This window comes from Piliocolobus tephrosceles, chromosome 11 (assembly GCF_002776525.5).
Source record: "Piliocolobus tephrosceles isolate RC106 chromosome 11, ASM277652v3, whole genome shotgun sequence".
Taxonomy (NCBI): Eukaryota; Metazoa; Chordata; class Mammalia; order Primates; family Cercopithecidae; genus Piliocolobus; species Piliocolobus tephrosceles.
Genome location: NC_045444.1, coordinates 121,509,618 through 121,528,864, shown reverse-complemented (window position 1 = coordinate 121,528,864; position 19,247 = coordinate 121,509,618).

Genomic DNA, 19,247 nt, shown 5'->3' with positions numbered 1-19,247 from the left:
TTAATCCTTCTGCCTGTTCAAGCCGAGAGCCACCAGTGTGGAATGTTCGGGCCTTCCAGAAGGTTCAGAGGGGAGTTTCCTAATGGAGGTTTCCAAACACACAATTGGTTATGGAAATTGGATGTAGGCGTTGAAGGGCATGAAATGAGACTGTGTGCCTCTGGGGAAAGAAGGAGAGAGAACTGGTCAGACCAAAGGCAATCCCAATAGACTGGGGAGGAGGGAATGAGTTTTCTGGGCTCTACCAGCCGTGAGGTCTTGACTGGGCTCCTTGTCAGTGACCTCGATGTGGCTGATTTCAGAGGGCATGTGATTAGGAGACCCCAGGGTTGAGGGTGCCCAGCCAGAGTCTGGCGGGGAAGAGACCATGGGCCTGGGACAAGGATGAGCTGATGACTGCTCCAACCTCACCCTGCCCTGGTATTGCCCTTTCCCTCTTTGCCTGGCTTCAGTGCTATTACTTATAGGAAATAAAAGTGATTTTTCTTGCAGACCTGAATATGGGGCTTGCAATTTGCTCCCCCCACGGTAGTTTCTAGTAGGGTTTTTCCAGCCTGGAGTGTTAGCACATGTTATTTTAGCAAAGGCCGTGGAAAATTCTAGGATATCAGTGCAGTGGTAGACGCAGGCACCCCGTGGTGAGGTGCAGGGCACAGGGAACAGTGGGAGACACCCACACAGGGAGGGGTGGAGGGGAGATGCAGTGAGAGGTGACTGTGAGGACAGGCAGCACCTGCAGATGCCCTTGATGGGATGCACAGAGGGAGTTCCTGCAAGCGCCCTCCCTCCCAGCAGCCTGGAAGAAATTCTCACAGCAGGCCGAGGAGGACAGAGGAGGTGGGCATGACGACTAGGGCAGAGAGACAGCAAGGACGCTGTCCTTCACGTGCAGGAGGAGGGATCGCTGGTCTCAGTTGAAGCCACTGCTCTGTGGCTCACTCAAGGCTGGGGTAGAACAGGCTGCGGAGGCAGAGTGAGGGGTGTGGACTGGGAAGCCAGATGGCGGGGTTCTGACAGCACCTCCACCTTGCAGAGACAAGTGACTTAATGTCCCCTTAACTCAGTCTCCTTGCCTCTGAATAGAAGGTAACAGCTCTGTCTGGGTCCATGTGAATGGGGTGCAGAGTGAGGGCTACATCAGCTCAGTGGACTTTAAACAACCCCTCAATAGCAATGGCCTAGGTGGTTGCCAGGTGCTGGGGTGGGGGGATGGGGAGCAACTGCCTAATGGGACAGAGTTTCCTTTCAGGGTGATGAAAATGTTTTGGAATTAGACAGAGGTGGTGGTTGTACAACACTGCAACTGTGCTAAACGTCACGGAATTGCTCACTTTTCAATGGCTAACTTTGTCATGTGAAGCTCACCCTAATTTTTAAAAATGTTAAATATTTTGAAAAAACAAAAAACAAACAAACAAAAAAAACCCACAAAGAACCTTCAAAGCAGTGGCTTAACTTGAAAAAGCCAAAACCCTAGGTAAGGATGGTCCTACCCTCAGAATGTGTGAATGTGAACTTATTTGAACATAGGCTCTTTGCAGAAGAACAAGGTCAGATGGTCATTAGGTCATTGGGCTGTGCCCTAATCCAATATGACTGTTGGCCTTAAGAACAGGGAAAATTTGGACACAGAGACAGAAATAGAGGGAAGAGGATGTGAAGACATAGAAGACAGAGAAAGGCCCACGGATACCAGATTCTCCCACGCAGCCCTTAGGAAGAACAAACCCTGTCCGATGTTGGCCTTCTGACCTCCAGAACTGTGAGATGAAAAATTTCTGTTGTTTGAGTCACCTAGCTTGTGAGACTTTGTTAGGGCAGCTCCAGGAAACCAAGACAGTATGAGTGGCCTCTTGATGCCCAGGTTGGCTGCCATGGGTGACCTGATACTCCCTAGTCGACTCCACTTCCAGGAGGATGCGGAGGTGGTATTCCTGCCCCTGCCGTTTGAGTGTGAACTGAACCTAGTGACTGCTGCTGGTCAATAGGATGTGGTGAAGATGATGGGATTAGATCACCTCACGGGGTAGCACCCTTGACATTGATCTGCTGCCAGACTCTTGTCTCTTCAGCTCACACGCCTTGATGGAGCACACGGCTGTGTTGCAGAGGCCGGATAGGAGCTGACGGTGGCCTTCAGACAGCAGCCATGGGCACATGCTGCAAAACATTCCCAGGCCAAGACTTCAGAGGTAGGACAGGGAGTGCACAAGCCACAGGCACCACATAGGGACAGGCAGAACATGGGTAACACACCAACAATCACACCAACAACCACACGAACTGGGAAGCAGGCTCTTCCCCAGTCCACTGTGAGCTGTGAAACACCTGGCTGACACCTCGCGAGAGACCATGACGTCGAGGAGCCAGTACAGCTGTGCCAAGGTTTCTGATTCACAGAAGCCACGAGATGCATGCGTGTTGTTTTCAAACACAAAGTTAGATGGCAATTTGTTATGCAGCAATAGGTAACCAACACATGCTCCTTATGTCCTATTGATGTACAATGTCAGGTTTCTGGATTCTTGTCCTGATGGCCTGCAGTTGCTAGGTAGAATAATAGGAAGGCTTTGTCAGGGCCAGGGCCAGACTCAGAATGTCTGGGGGTGGGGCTTAGGCAGGGGCAGGAACCCAGAGGAGGACTGGCAGGAGAGACCCTGCCCTGGGGCTGTGCTCACCTGACAGAAGAGCAGACTGAGGAATCCTTCACAGTCCGTGTCCATGAATGGGGATTTACCTTGCATCTCCCATTTCCTAGACAGAATTCCCTTATTCAAGGGATTTCAACTCAGAGAATAATGTTCAACCATCCAGAAATGCATCACTACAAGAGGGGGCATTTTTTCCATCCATGATATCTTCTGCTTCATTTGTTTTATGCCTTTTACTGAAAGTTCCTAAAGTTTGCCACAAAAATCAACTCACTAACACCCTGTGGATTTTGTTTCCTTTTCTACTGAGATCCTAACGCATCAGATGGCCAGGTTTTTGATAAGAAGTAAAAGAATGGACCCCATGCAGGTGACCTAGCTTCTACTTCTTCTAGGATGCTAATAGTAGAAATTAAATATTAAATAGGAGTATAAGGGGAAGGTGTTAATTACCCATGTATTTCTGGTCTTGCAGATATTTTCAGTAAAAGCCTGGTTTCATTTGCTTTCGGTTTTTGTCGATCAAGGTAGCTGTGAATTGCTCTTGCGTTGCTGAGAGTTTTGGGATGTGCCAACTTCAACAGCCTGTGAAGCCAGTTCACATTACATTATGCTACTGCCAAAATCAGGAGGACTTCAAGCCCCCACCTGCCTATTCATTCATCTATTTATTCAAAAATATGCATTGGGTAGAGGAGATAGATACAATGGCACACACAATCAGCCAGGTTTGTGGCCTCATGAACCTACGGTTTAGTTGGGAAGACTGACATCAATCACATAATCAGACCACACTACAGTGTGACCCAAGCACAGCTCCAGGTGCTGCAGGGAAAGCTACAATAAGGGGACAGATCTGGTACTGAACACCAAAGGTTGAGAGGAATTAAGCCATCAGAATGCAGGGGGAAGAGCATTTCTGGCAGAGAGGGAGGCAAGAAGGAACGACGCAAGCATACGAGGACAGAAGGAAGCTGCTTCTCCATGGAACAAGGGAAGTGTGTCTGGACAAAGGCTAGGATGAAGGAGGACTCTCATAGGAAATTTTGTACAGATTTCTGGTTAGAAGTGGCAGACTTAACACATCCATTGAGTCACCCTTATTCCTGAAATATCACTAAAACAACAAAAAGGTGTTTTGTTTGTTTGCTTGTTTTTTAAAAAGCATAAACCCTCAAGGATATAATGAAAGAAGAGAGAACAACAATAAAATTGTTTAAGCAGGTGAACCTAAACAGGGAAAGCAGAGAAGCAATCTGATACATGCCTCAGCCCCTATAAGCTCCACGACAAGGTTTTATGCAGGTGGTTCAGACACCCAGGCCCCAGGCTTATTCCCCACTTGACTCCCAACACCTCCTGCAGGAAGGAGACTAGGAGAACCTTCTAGACAAGAAGGTTCTGACTCTGGTCAGTCAGAGATGAACACTTAGCATGTTCACCTTAGGGTACAAACACTTAGAGAGCATTAAGAGTACAACGTGGGGCCGGGCGTGGTGGCTCATGCCTGTAATCCCAGCACTTTGGGAGGCCAAGGCGGCCAGATCACCTGAGGTCGGGAGTTTGAGACCAGTTTGACCAATATGGAGAAACCACGTCTCTACTAAAAATACAAAAAAATTAGCCGGGCTTGGTGGCACATGCCTGTAATTCCAGGTACTCGGGAGGCTGAGGCAAGAGAATTGCTTGAACCAGGGAGGTGGAGGTTGCAGTGAGCCGAGATCATGGCGTTGTACTCCAACCTGGGCAACAAGAGCGAAACTCTGTCTCAAAAAAAAAAAAAAAAGAGTACAACTTGGGAGTGTCCCCAGAGATGCAGCCTGGGCCATCACCTGCAGTGGAGACTAATCCTTCCAGTGGCCACACAGCCAGCAGCCCCCCACGCACAGAGCTTAGAGCTTGCAGTCTGCTTTTTAAGTCCTGGCACTTAGATGGAAACTGATTGCCAAGGATTATCAGACAGTCAGGGGAAACAGCTGCCTGGCATCTGGGAGCTCTAAACAAAGGCAGCTCCTGGCACCACCCCAAGCAACTCTGACTTAATAGTCTTGGGATGGGGCCTGGAGAATGTGTTTGTTTCTTTCTTTGTGTGTTTTGTTTTTATTGTTGATGAGTTGCTTTTAAACTCTCCACATGATTCAATGTTCAGGTGGGACTGAGAACAGCTGCTATCATCCATTGAAAGAGTTTGGAATTAGAGATCAAAACACCTGTGTTCAAGTCATCCTCCACCAGTTAGCAGCCATTGATAGCTACAGCTTTGCACACACAGATGAGAGCATTAGGATCATCCCAGAGCTTGCAGAAAGGCAGAGCTCCGCCTCCAGCAGATCTGATACAGCAGCGTCAGGGGAGGCCCCAGAATCTGCACCTCTAACAAGTTACCAAATGGTGCTGATGCTGCTGGTGCAGGGGTCACACTGTGAGAACCCCTGCCTCAGTGCTAAGTGTGCTGGCCGTGGATGCAGACCCAGATGCTCAGTTCCTGATTTTTCCTTTCACTGGCTGTGCAATATCAGGAATATTACCTAAATTCCCCCATCTTCCCTTCCCACATCTATAAGGTCTGCATCCTAATGCACCCACTCAAGGTGCTCTTGTGGGATGAGAGGAAAGGACCCAGGAGAGCTGAAAGCTCCGTACTGGACGCGGAGCATGGCTTTGTGTTGTTACCGGACGTTTCTCTCAACCTCACCTTCAATAGAGCTCAAATTAAATAAGGTGAATACAGCTCTGAAACTTCAGAAGGTGCAAACGGAAGCTCAGCGTACACATGATACTACTCTGAAAACGACAAAGTGCCACACCAGTGTGAACCACCCCTGATACTGTTACTATCACCAAGGAACTGGAGTAATCTCAGCGTTCTGCTTCATTCACTTGTTTTTTTTTTTTCTTTCTTGAGACAGAGTCTCACTCTGCCACCAGGTTAGAGTGCAGTGGTGTGATCTTGACTCACTACAGCCTCCACCTCCCTTGTTCAAGCGATTCTCCTGCCTTAGCCTCTCAAGTAGCTGGGACTACAGGTGCCCACCACCACGCCCAGCTAATATTTTGTATTTTTAGTAGAGACGGAGTTTCACCGTGTTAGACAGGATGGTCTCGATCTCCTGACCTCGTGATCTGCCCACCTCAGCCTCCCAAAGTGCTGGGATTACACGTGTGAGCCACCGCACCCGGCCTAGTTACTGCTTTTAAACTGAGTAGCCTGAAACTAACAACACTGCCTACAACAGCGCACTGAGCCTGTTTTCCTTTCCACGCATCCTTCCCGTCCTCATCTTTATGCATACATGTTTTATATGGTTGCAAGCATAACATGAATGCAGGTTATGTTCTTTTCATTTAACTTTGTATTTTTAGTTTGCTCAAAGTTGGCAAGATTTAAATTCAGTGACAGTATAAAAGTTCTACAGTTAATGCAACTTATCTATTTCAGCATTACTACATTGTTGGCAGTTTCTACTGTTTTAACCGCTATAAATCTCGGTGCATTCCCATATTTATGGATACACCTTTGTTTTCATCAGTCATGGTTGTGTAATAAAATGAACAGGAGAAAACTGACCCTGACCTTGAATCCTAGCTTTGCCACTTCCTGGCTGTGACTGTGGATGAGTCTTTCCACCTCCCTGTGACTCATTTCTCCATCTGTAAAATGGGAACGATGACACTATCTACCTTAGAGGGTTGTTGTGAGGGTGAAAGGTATGAACATATCAGTGCTTAGAACATTCCCCAGCACATGGGAGAATATATGAAGATTGTCAACCTATATAACAAACAGAGAGAGGCTGTCTAAAAAAAGAGATGTTTTATTTGAGAATAGAGCATTACTATATGCAATGCCATAGTAAACTACGTGTGTGTTCAGGAAGGTAAAGAGGCGAAGGTTAAAAATGCGGAGGATTATGTAATTATTTTGAAATAATTATCCTTGGTGACAAAGATCCATAACAAGGGTGATGCCATTCCAAGGCTGGACAGGCAGTGGCTGGGCAGATACCCTTGCAGAAGTATTTTTTGAGAGAGGTTGTGACAGTCTTTGTGCAATGCTGTGGTTTTTGTTGTTTTTTATGTTATCAGGCACACAAGTATGAGAACCCTCTCTTCACGGCCTTCCCTGTCTCTGCTTCTCAGGGTTGTCTTAACGTTAGTGACTCCGTTTTGATTCTGACAACTTTCTCACTATTAAATAAAATATTCTTGTTCATCTTTGCATCTGTTAGTTAATAACGAAGTAGTGCTGTATGGGTTAAAATAGTTTCTCTTTTCCTCATATCTGTTGAGTTTAATTTTTTCTAATCAATTTCTGTAAGTTCTTGATGGACTCTGATATTTTCTGATAGTATTTGTCAGAGCCTGTCCTCATTTATATATTTTAAACATTTTTAATTACCAAATCTTTTGAATATCCTCTTTTGTGATTTTTTTATGACATCAAAGCTCATAAATTAATCTTGTATTTAAATTCTAATCGTCAATTCCATTTTTTCAGGCATAATTTATTATTATAATTTTAATTCAATATATAGTGTTTTATTTTCCCAATAATTTACTATTAAATTATTTGATTTGTTTGGTAAGTATTAGTTCAGGGAGCACTTGAAAATGTTGGAGAAGATAAAATTTCTCTACTTTAAATATAAACAACTAGTATTACAGTGTATCATATTGAAGTCATAAATATGGACTGGAACATTTCTACTTTAAAATTTATTGAGCATTTCCTTATGACCTTGGAAAAAATATAATCACTTCCCATAAATATTATTTTGCATCTTGCAAAACAGCTAACACTTTTATGCTGCCTCATAGTTTACAAAGCCCTTTTGTATCCCTCATGATCCCCAGGCAGCATGAGTGGTTGCTGTTGTCAGAATTTAGACGGCAGTGAGTCACAATCTCATGTAATGATTGTATTTCTGTCTATTTCTCTCATATGTCTAATAAATTCTTCTTTACATATTTTGTTGCCACGATGCTCAGCGCACGGAAAAAGAAAATTATTGGGCAGCTATTTATACCCATTATTGTGTGAGTGCCTTCACATACAATCCATTTAATTCCACGACCTTGTGGGGTCACTAATGGTATTTCTGCTTTTAGGGATGAAGAAAACGGTCCAGAGAGGTGCTGGTGTCCCCAGACTGGCTGTTAAGAGGTCACTGTTTTTTTTTTTTGTTGTTGTTGTTGTTGTTTTGAGATGGAGTCTCGTTCTTGTTGCCCAGGCTGGAGTGCAATGGCGTGATCTGGGCTCACTGCAACCTCCGCCTCCTGGCTTCAAGCGATTCTCCTGCCTCAGCATCCCAAATAGCTGGGACTACAGGCGCCCACCACCATGCCCGGCTAATTTTTGTATTTTTAGTAGAGATGGAGTTTCACCATGTTGGCCAGGCTGGTCTCAAACTCATGACCTCGGGTGATCTCCCCACCTTGGCCTCCCAAAGTGCTGGCGTTACAGGTGAACAGGTCACTGTTGAGTTCAAATTCACACCTAATTCTCAACTCCAGGCTCTGTGGCCACCATATGCCCTAGTACACATCTGAAGGTGACCTTTCCTGATTAATTCTACACAAAATAACAAGGTTTCTCACAGTACTGTACAACTTCTTAATTTCGATTTCGTCTTCTATTAATATTAGGTATCTGCCTCCTTTTTGCTTTCCACTGTTTTATTCCCATCATCTTTAAGCATTGTGTTGTGGGTCTTGTTGGAGTTCTTTGTGTTTTTTTTTTTTTTTTTTTTTTGGCTTTTAATGTAATCTTATCAAAATATTTTGTTTTTAGTAGTGAAATCGAGACTATTTAGATGAATTGCTATACACTTTCTTTTTGTTTTAATATATCAAAGTGTGCATTAGGAAATTTTGTAAATTCTTTACAAAATCTCATTGCAGAGATTTTGGAAAATGCCGTACATCGCAATGACTCCTGTAGCCAGAAAGAATCATTCTTAACATTTTCGTTTCACAGAAAATTGATGCACTAAGTTTTATGTCTTTTTTTTCACTTAACATTGCCTGTTGAAAATGTTTTCATGCCGTTGAAAACATGGATTTTCATACAAGAGATGCATTGTAATTTTTCAATCATCTTCACCCTTTACACTGTCTATTTTGCTTCCAATTTCTGCTTTTATAAATGAAGCTGAAATAAACAGTGTTGAAGTTACAGCTTTGACTGTATCTCAGGTTGAGTCCCATCAATGGATTCCTGGAAGCAGAATTAGGCAAAGATTATGAATAATCTCAAGATCCTTGTGGCATATGACCTCATCATTTTTCATTAAAAATCCCCTAGTTTATAATCTCTTTCCCTGGGCATGAGGAAGCACTCTTTCCCGCAGTAGTCCCCCACTCCCTACCCACCCGACACACAAGTCTGGAAAAGTCCTGCTAATCCCCTGCTGCTGAGGATGAAATGGCACAGACTTTCAAGCCAGGGAGACACAGAATCCAGGCTGCACTCCGGCTCTAGGCCTTAAAGTTGGCAAGTCACACAACCTCTAGGCACCTCAGTGTTTCCCTCGCATGACAGACACGTTTAACAATCATACAACCAATGCTATCCCCCTCCCTGGGGAAGGCCAGATGGTGGGGAGATTTCAGACATGTCTGGTTGCAGTTACCTACCCAGATCTCATTGACTCCCTGCAGAATGGACTCACCCAGGCTCCACAGACACCTAGAGAACACAAGCAGGCTTTTGGGGGATCCATGACTCCCCTGCAAAAGCTTAAAACTGGCCTTTGTAAAACAGAGTTTGTGTTATAGGATAAAAATACTGTTTCTCTCCAAATAGCTGTGAGATGGTGTGAGACACTACTGTGCTTAGCAAAACAGATACAGTGACCACAGGAATCACAGGAGCATTCTGGGGAGAGGGGCTGAGTCCACCCAGGCACTGGCCGTGCACCAGCCACATGAGCAGTACCCTCTGCAGACCTGCCTCTCCACAGTCATCCTGCACCAGTTAGTACCACACGGGAGACGTAAGGAAAGAGGCCCAGGGAGGTGAGGACCGCTCAGTCAGGATGTGGACGGTGAGACTAGATCCCAGGCCGGATCCAAGGTGGGTCCTGCGGAAGGAACAGGGCATCCTCTCTCTCCTGACTTTGCTGCTGCCAAGGTAGCCACCCCACACTGCCTTGTGTGGCGAGAAGCTGGCTGTAGAAACCTGAAAACCGCCCTCCTGCTCTGAGTCAGGGCAGCTCCACCACCTGCTCTGGCTGATTTGAGCAGAGTTGATGAAAAGAGTTCAGTGTAGAAAAGGGAGGCCAGGCAGCACCAGTGCCACCACCACAGTCAGCACTCGCAGGAGGCGCAGCCCCCAGCCCAGCTGCCCCCACCCTATAGACCCTGCCGGGCTATGCCTCCAGTATCAGCATGCTCTAAAATACATAGGGGGATACAGAGTCTCCCTTTACTCTCAATTCAGAAATGAGAAAGAGAGAGAATTGTGAAAGCAAATTGGGTGCATCTCTCTCTCCTATTGAGCATTCAGTGGTGTCATGCTAATAGTTTTGAAATGGCCATGTCAAGAGCATTTACACTGCAGAAAGTGGCAACCACTGCACTGCCTCTCCCCCACAGCTGGCTTGTTAAACATTTTCCGTGGCACTGGGATGGTCCCTCCTCCAGGCCTGCTGAAATCACCTCAGCAGTGAAGTTCAACTAGACCCCCCCTCAGCTAATTCCTTCCCCTTCCCCAGCATCTCTTTGAGTTTAGCTTGGTCCTGCCCATAAGTCCATAAATGACTTGCTTTCTCCCCCTTAAGAATGTAGACCAGTTAGTATTTGATTTATCATCATACCTATCCAGAGCAATTTTTAAAAGACTCTAGTTTTCTAAATAGCTTCCAATTTGTCCATATACCACAACTCCCACATTAGACACAATGAGCAGCACTGCAGGGGTTAGCAATGATAACAGATAAAACACTTAGTATTTTAGACAGGGTTTTGGAAAACACTTTACAGTGAAAAAGGACGACATAATAGTTTTTACAATCCTCACAGCCCAGACAGCAGATCCGTAAGTCACAAAATGTAAAAAATAGGGGGAGAATAATACACAGATCTTTGGGATTAAGGACCATTTTACTGCTCATTAGTGCCAGATTGTGGTTTCTAGTCTGAATTACTTAACATTTAGAGCAGAAAGAAAGGAGGAACAGTTCTAAGTGGGACCATCCAAGGGGAATCTTGGCTGAGGCTCCCGCACCCACCCCAGTCCCCTACAAAATGCTTTCTTTTTTTCTCTGTAGGCTTGATTGTCCCATGGGAGCTGATTGCATAAGGAAGAATATTTTCCTATAATTGTCAGCAGAACATTTCATAAAATAGCCTCTAGCTAGGTTTTTAATAGACAGTGGCCGGTTCTTTGGGAGTATTTGAGCATTCTCACGCCTTTGAGAGAGTCCTCACCGTGTTTGTCAATGCGCAAGTACACCGGAAAGATGCAGATGGCCAAGGGAAAACAGAAGTCTTCCATCCTGTGAACAACAACGTCTGTGCATTTCACAGTGGTAAAAGCCGATTGGCTACTGAATTTCCCCTTGATTACTATTGAACACATAATTGCTATACAATTAAAATGTAATTATACTGTCAAAGGATAATTCTACAGTTACTCTAGCATAGTGATTTACAAAACTGAAAACATTTTTGAAAGAATTCTGAAAGTTCCCTTCCACATCACATTGCTAAATAGTTTACTAATTAGTGCCTTTCTGGGCATCTCTCCAAGAGCTTCCTAGCTGCCACACTTTTAAGGTCAACTGTACAAATATTAGCTTATCATCTACTCAGGGCTTCTGAAAACATGATATTAGTTATCAGGAGTGATCTAATTATTGCTTTGTTTGGAGAATAGATAATAAATTATTTGTGCTTCTGAAACATCCCACATTCCCGGAGCTCAAAACCTTATCATAATTCCTTCGGATAAAAAATTACCAACTCTTGCTTGAGACTCTGAAGAAGGAAAAAATAGAAAAGAAGGAAGGAAAGAAGGGAAAGGAAAAGAAAGAGAAAAAGAGGGAGAGAAGAAAAGAGATGAAATGAAAGCAGGGTTTGCTTTCGAGGTTCCGTGGAAGGTTCCAGGACGTGGTTGTTGTGGGAGCCTCTGTTTCTCCCCCTCCATTTGTTCCTCTGCTGCTTCCTGGGTTCCCTTTCTCTTACCCTAGTCTTTTGTCTCCTCCTCCCATTCTTTCTTTAAGCTTCTTGCTTCCTCTCATCTTTGCCTCCTATGAACCCTCACGGAGAAAGGTTAGTCCTCCCACCAGGCTCAACTTCAGGTCTCTGCTACAAACCTGAAATCAGATAATTTTAGAAAACTGAGTACTATATGTTTAGTTGTGTGTAATTAAAGCTTTGCTTCACTCATAAGATCTGGTTTTGTTTGTTTTCTTGTATATGCCAGAGGCAGTGCCATCTGAGAGCCCATTTTTCTTTCTTAATGATCATTTACTAAATGTTAGGTATCTGCACTTTTGTGCCACAGGGAAAAGGAAATGATTAGTTTTGTAATTCTTGCTATGGAAAATTCTTTGCAGCAATGGAATCAGCTAAGCCTGGACTGTTTGTTGTATCCTCAAATGTTCCTCATCTCCAAACAGACATTTGAAGTCTTCATAGGCTGGGCGCAGTGGCTCACGCCTATAATCCCAGCACTTTGGGAAGCCAAGGCAGGTGGATCACTTGAGGTCAAGTAGTTCGAGATCAACCTGTCTAACATGATGAAACCTCTTCTCTACCAAAAAATACAAAAATTAGCTGGGCATGATGGTGGGTGCCTGTAATCCCAGCTACTTGGGTGGCTGAGACAAGAGAATTGCTTGAACCCGGGAAGCAGAGGTTGGAGTGAGCAGAGATGGCACCAGTGCACTCCAGCCTGGGCAACAGAGTAAGACTCTGTCTCAAAATAATAATAGTAATAAATAAATAAAAATAAAAAATCTTCATTGAATTTGAGATTTGGGCATGCAAGTCATGTGGAACTCATAGTCTTTGTCAAGATTCTTAAATTATGAGCAACGGAAATGAAGGCTAAGTCAACTAAGGAAAAAGTAGAAGGTTCTTAAGTTATAAGGATTAGAAGTAAATCAAATAGATTAAGGAAAAGGTGGGGTTATACGACATATGGGTTCTGGAGTATCTCCAGGAGCCAAGAATGGGAGTGAGTTGGATACAGGATGAGGAAGGCTTGGAGGACTCGCCATGGCTCTTCTCCGGGCCATCGGCCTCATTTGCTTTCTCTTCGTAGACAGCCTTCCTTTGCTTCCTTGGGCACCTGGATAGGGCACAGACACTCACCCTCAGCTCTGCAAGGCACATTGCCAGCTGTCTGCTGGTTGCCCACATGAAATTTCACTTCATACTCCCGAGGTGGAAACTGGTCTAGGTTGGGTCCAGTGTCCAACCCCAGAGCCACCCAGAGATACTGCCAGGGGATCGAGTCAGGTACAGCAGAGACCACCTTCACCTGCTGTCAACCACAGCATCACACTGACAACACCTTGCTAGAGTGTGGGAGAGCAGAAACCACCTCACCTCAATCCTTCCTTCCCAGCTTCGTGGCCCTGCACACGTCTCTCTCCTCACCTCAGTTTCCTTGAGAGCAAATCTGTGCTGTTAATTTCAGAGACTGATGGAAATTGTATATGTAAATGTAAACACTCTAAAACAAATAGGAAACGGCTTTGTTTTACTAATCTGAAAGCACCGATAAACTTCCCGAAGGAGTACATTGATTGTCACCTGCAGTTGGCTTGTGGGGATGTCATATTAAATGCAAGCCCAGAACCAGTGGGATCTGCTGGTTGTCCCCAATGAGAACTCAGGGCCGGAAATGCCTACGGGGGTCTTCTAGTACAACCTACAAATAAAAATGCTAAAAATAAAGTACAGTGCTTTCCATTTCAAATAGGCTACAGTGAGAATGTTCAACACTGGGTGGTAACTGAGATAGTCAAACTGGACTTCTCATGGTGAGAAAAGGGAGTTCCATATTGACCAGCATCACTGTGACTCTTTTAATGAGTCTTCAGAACCTTGCAAAAAATTATCTGCACCGTATAAAAAAGAAGAGGTTGTAAATAGAAACATTTCATATTTTTTAATTTTTATTTATTTATTTATTTTGAGACAGAGCCTCACTCTGTTGCCCAGGCTGGAGTGCAGTGGTACAATCACAGCTCACTGCAGCCTTGACCTCCCTGGGCTCAGGTGATCCTCCCACCTCAGCCTCCTGAATAACTGGGCTACAGGCATGCGCACTCACGCCTGGCTAATTTTTGTATTTTTCTGTGGAGATGAGGTTTCACTATGTTTCCCAAGCTGGTCTCAAACTCCTGGGCTCAAGCAAACCACCCGCTTCAGCCTCCGTAAGTGCTGGGATTAAAGGCATGAACCACTGTGCCTGGCCTCATATTTTTTAAAGATGCAAAAATAATAATATCATTTATAATCATCACAATTCTCATTGCTTATGCTGTGTGGCAAGCACTATGCTACATGCTTTATGGATGTTATCTTGAAATGAATTCTGTGACATAGGGTTGCAATGTTTATTTTGCAGTGGGGAATCCTGAAGTTCAAGAAAGCTGCATGACTCTGGAAGAGCTCACGTGAGTCCTGGGTAGCCAGGACCAGCAGATGAAACTCGCACTCAGGGACACACTGTGGGACAGAACGCAGCAGCTGCGATTTGTGCTTTTAGGTATATTTTCTTAAGATGACCCTACATGTAAGAGGAAAGAGAGGGCTAAACATCTTAAAACAAGCAAACAGAAAACCAAAAAAGTTGGACCTTGGAAGGCAGTATTTCAGCTCATATAGTGGGAGCTGAAAATATACTTGATTTACTGAGTTTGCAAGAAGAAAACAGAAAAGGACAGCAGAGGTCAGTGTGGATTTTGGAGGGAGGGCTTTGCCAGTGCTGAAAACAGTGATTTGCACTGAGATGGGACAGAAGGTTCTTCCCAGCATGTCCTTCACAAAAGCAGTGAGAAGCAAGGAGGCTTCATTGAGATCTGTCAGCCAGGAGACAGGAAACTCCAGGGATGAGGTTCGAGTCTTTCCAGCCATGGCTGAAGGACTTGTGGGTTGGGGTAGGAGCCCGAGGGGTTGGGGGCACCATCCACCAGAGCTCCTGAGTACAGAGGCTGCTCAAGCTTAACAGGAGAGGGCTGAAAGCAACTTGAGGATGCCTGGTTTGGCCAATGAGATTGGCCTGAGATTCACTTTGGGAAGAGCTTTAGCTGCCCAAGGACAAGGTGTCCTTGACATGGCCAGCCTGGACAATATGGTGAAACCCTGTCTCTACAACAAATACAAAAATCAGCTGGGCGTGGTGGCGTGTGCCTGTAGTCCCAGCTACTCGGGAGGCTGAGGTGAGAGGATCACCTGAGCCCTGGGAGGTTGAGGCTGCAGTGAGCTGCAGCTGCACCACTGCACTCCAGCCTGGGCCACAGAGGGAGAACCTGTCACTTTGTTCCTGACAGAGTTCCTAAAACCCTTGTCGATGGGGGCACCAGGAGAATCTTTTGTTCTAATGTTGGGCTTTTACCCTGGTTCCTGACACAGCTCCTAATCCTTTGGAATTTCCTGAGTGACAGAAGCATCTTTTGTCCTAATGAAGTGTCCTTGATGGGCTCCTGGACAGTGTCAGGACTGGGGGGCTCCCTGTGAGGGGAACCACCATGCAATTAGAGGATTGGAGCTTTCAAATCTGCTCCCTTACCCCTGGCATCTGGGGAGAGGTGAGGGACTGAGGTTGAGTTGATCACCAACGGCTGATGATTTAATCCATCATGCCTGCGTAACAAAGTCTACATATAGACCCAAAACTGGGTTCAGAGAGCTTCTGTATAGCTGAACATGGGAAGGCGCCTGGAGGGGGGTGCCTTGGAAACTCCCTGCCCTCTCTCACACGCTGCCATGCCCACCTCTTCCATTCGACGGTTCATCTGTGCTCTTTGTAATACCCTTTATGCTAAATGCATAAACATAAGGAAGGTGTTTCCCTGAGATCTGTGGAGCACTCTAGCAGATTAATTGAACCTGAGGAGGGTGTTGTGGAAACCCCCAGTTTATACCTTGTCAGTCCGAAGCACAGGTGACAACCTACTACCCGTGGTTGGCATCTGAAGTGGGGGGCAGTCTTGTGAGACTGAGCCCTCCACCTGTGGGACCTGATGCTGTCTCCAGGTAGATCATGTCAGAACCGAATTGGATTAGAGGACACCCAGCCGGTGTCTGCTGGACAATGGTTTGCTGGTGGGGACAAATCCCTACAGTGCCTTTTGGTGACCACAGAGTAGGTATTCTGTGTTGAGTCTAAGAACAGGAAAATGTTTGTGTTTTCATCAGACCTGCCTTGAATTCTTTTCTCACCTCTCCCTCTTCTCCCCTGCTTTTCACCTGCATAATCCCTTTTGGTCCTTAAAATCTTGGGTTATTTTCTCCAGGAAGCATTTGCAGCCCTCTGGGCCAGCCTCTGCACACCCACTTGCAGGCTTCCTGCTATCACTTGTCGCATTACGTTGGCATGTATTTATGGGCTGTTCTCGGCCTTGGAGCATATGCTCCTCAGGGGAATGTGTCTCACTTCTTATTGCATCTCTAGCAAGTAGGAGAGTACCTGGTGCAAAGTAGTTGTTCAGTGAGTTTGTTGAACTGTACCAAATAGCCTTAGTGGCAGGAATAGAAGCATTGCTAGGAGTAGCTGTCGTGACACACATTGGGAAGAAGACTCTGTGAAAAGGATGCACTCCTGAGCTGTGGAATAATTCAAATCTGCCTGATCCAAGAGTGACCTGGGCAGAGGAATCCAGGCATGGCTTTCCACCAGCTCATACAGCACCACCTTGCCGCAATGGCAAAGATGTGATTTCAAAGTCCTGTAGCTCGCCAGCCTTGAAATTAGGTGATTCTTGACATTTGGGCTTTAAGGCGTTGTATTATTCCAAATATTTGCATATAGTTAAGTTGTATTAATTTAAAAATAGATATAATTTCAAATTTGCATAATTTGAATTCAGAAACAGTATTTATCATTGAATTGTAAGCAACACACAGAGGTGGTCTGATCACCCCTGAAACTAGAGCTGAAGGGAGCTGGGCCAGCAGAGGAGCAGGAAGGCAGAAGCAGGTGGAGCACCTGACATGGCTGGGCTGACTCAGCAGGTGATGCACCCCAGCGAGGGGGAGGGCACCGAACTGACAGGGATGACAGCAGCTGATTTCTTTGATTTTTCTAGGCACAGTAAGGCCCTGAATGTGTTATTCAGTTTAATCCTCACAGTACCATGCCGTGTGGGTTCTGTTACCGATGAAGAAACTGGGATACAGAGGGAAGTGGAGGCGTCTTGCCCAAGATTGCACTGTGAGGATAGTCAGTGTCTCGAGCCAGTGCTCTGACTGTAGATTCGCATGCTTTACTCCTCCATCTCTGCCCTGGTCCCCGTACTCCTCTCTAACTCATGAACTGATGTTGTTACCTCTTAAGAAAACCTTATGCAGAGTCAGCTGAATTCAACAAACCCTTCTCGGGCACCCACTGTGTTAGGGAGCAGTCCCTCCCTGCACTCAGGGCATTCACTGTACAGAAATTTGAGTTGCCCAGAGTTGACCTTTCTGGACTGTGGCCACTTTCGAGAGTCTCTAAAGCCCAGAGTGAAACAAATAAAAAGTAAATGAGAGCTTCAGTGGTCTAGAAATTGCTCGTGGTGAACAGTCCAAACCCACCTACAGCTGGAGCCTGAACAGGGATGGCCACAGCCATGGCACTGGAACAAAGACCGTCCATGGCCTAGGCATGCTGCTGTGTTAGACGATTCTGCCACCCTGTAATTATACTAGCTTGTTGGCAGTGGCTTTTATGACCGGGCTAGGCAGTTTGCCCCCTGTCCACAAATGTCTACTCACCGAAGAGTAGTGGTTCTAAAAGAGAGATGCTGATTTTATGCTGTGGCAGGGAAACAAGACACTACAGTGTTTCAGCTTTTCCTGGTTCCTCTCTGAAACAGTTCAGCAGGCTGGCATCAGCTAGAGACTGTTAATAACATGATATGCGATTCTGGTCAACCTCATTCTCTGGAGGGAAATTTGCAGTGAAATTTCTGTGATTATGACCAGAGCTCCCCAGTGTTCATGGCAAATACCAAAAGGAAGGCAGACTTGCCGCAGGACCGTCTCGTCTCCATCCACAGAACTCAGTGTTCTCTGGTTTCTCGAATGCAAACCAAACCAAAACAAAATAATAGATTTTCCTTTAAGATTGAACATAGCTGGGTATACTTGAAAACTGACACTCCATGAATTTAAGGAGGCAGGACCTTAAACTAAGTTGGTCCTAGATTAGGATAAGGGTTGTTATGGGTTTGGGGGACAGTAGATTTCTCTGAAATGAAATGAAAGTTGGTTGAACTTTCATTTATGAAATGAAATTTTCATTTTGTATGTTAGAACTGTATGGACCATACTAGCAGCAACCACAGGTATCCTGAAAACGTGTGCAGCAAGCCCTTGGGGGACTGACGATGACAAATGAATGGAACTTCAGAATATAATACTGGTTTTTAAGTCCATTTGCATCCACTTAACTTCGAGTTCTGTTCTTATCAAGTGTAAATGAGAAGAACAATACCAACCTACTTTGCAGTGTCTTTATACTGAGATGATTGGGAAGAAACTCAGCCAAGATGATACATGCACAAGGATGAAATATAGAATGTTTTAAAAATATCATCAATATGACAAAAGATTAATATTTCTACACACAGCTCTTAAAGATAAATAAGAAAGAAAACCCAAGAGAAAAATGGGCAATGAGTATGAACAAGCAATTAATGGAGGAAATACAAATGGCTATTAAATTTAGGAAAATGTTTAAACTTACTATCAATGAAAGAAATGCAATTAAAGTGGGGAAATATTTTTTCTGCCAAATTGGAAACATGAAATTGAGGTTGTCTGGTGTAGTGAGGGTAGGAGGAGATAAGATACTGTTGCACACTAAATGTGTAGACTGAGATAAGTGTTTCAAAGATCCTTTTAAATTTTTTTTTTTCTTTCTTTGAGATGGAGTCTCGCTCTGTCGTCCAGGCTGGAGCGCAGTGGCATGATCTGAGCTCACTGCAAGCTCCACCTCCCGGGTTCACGCCATCCTTCTGCCTCAGCCTCCTGAGTAGCTGGGACTACAGGCGCCCGCCACCACACCCAGCTAATTTTTTGCATTTTTTAGTACAGACAGGGTTTCACCGTGTTAGCCAGGATGGTCTCCATCTCCCGACCTCATGATCTGCCTGCCTCGGCCTCCTAAAGTGCTGGGATTACAGGCGTGAGCCACTGCACCCCACCCTTTTGAAATTATACATCAACATTTTAGGTTTCTCATCCTTTCATAGGAGAATTCCACTTGCAGGAGTTTGTGGCTATGGAATGGTAGCTCAAGTGCGTGAAAGTGTATGTATAAAGATACTTTAAAAAAGGTTTTGCTGGAAAAGTGATATCAAAAGGGAAAAAAATCCCTTTAATTACCTCTCCAAATTGAAACGTATTTAAATTTCTTTCCTACTGTGCTGGACA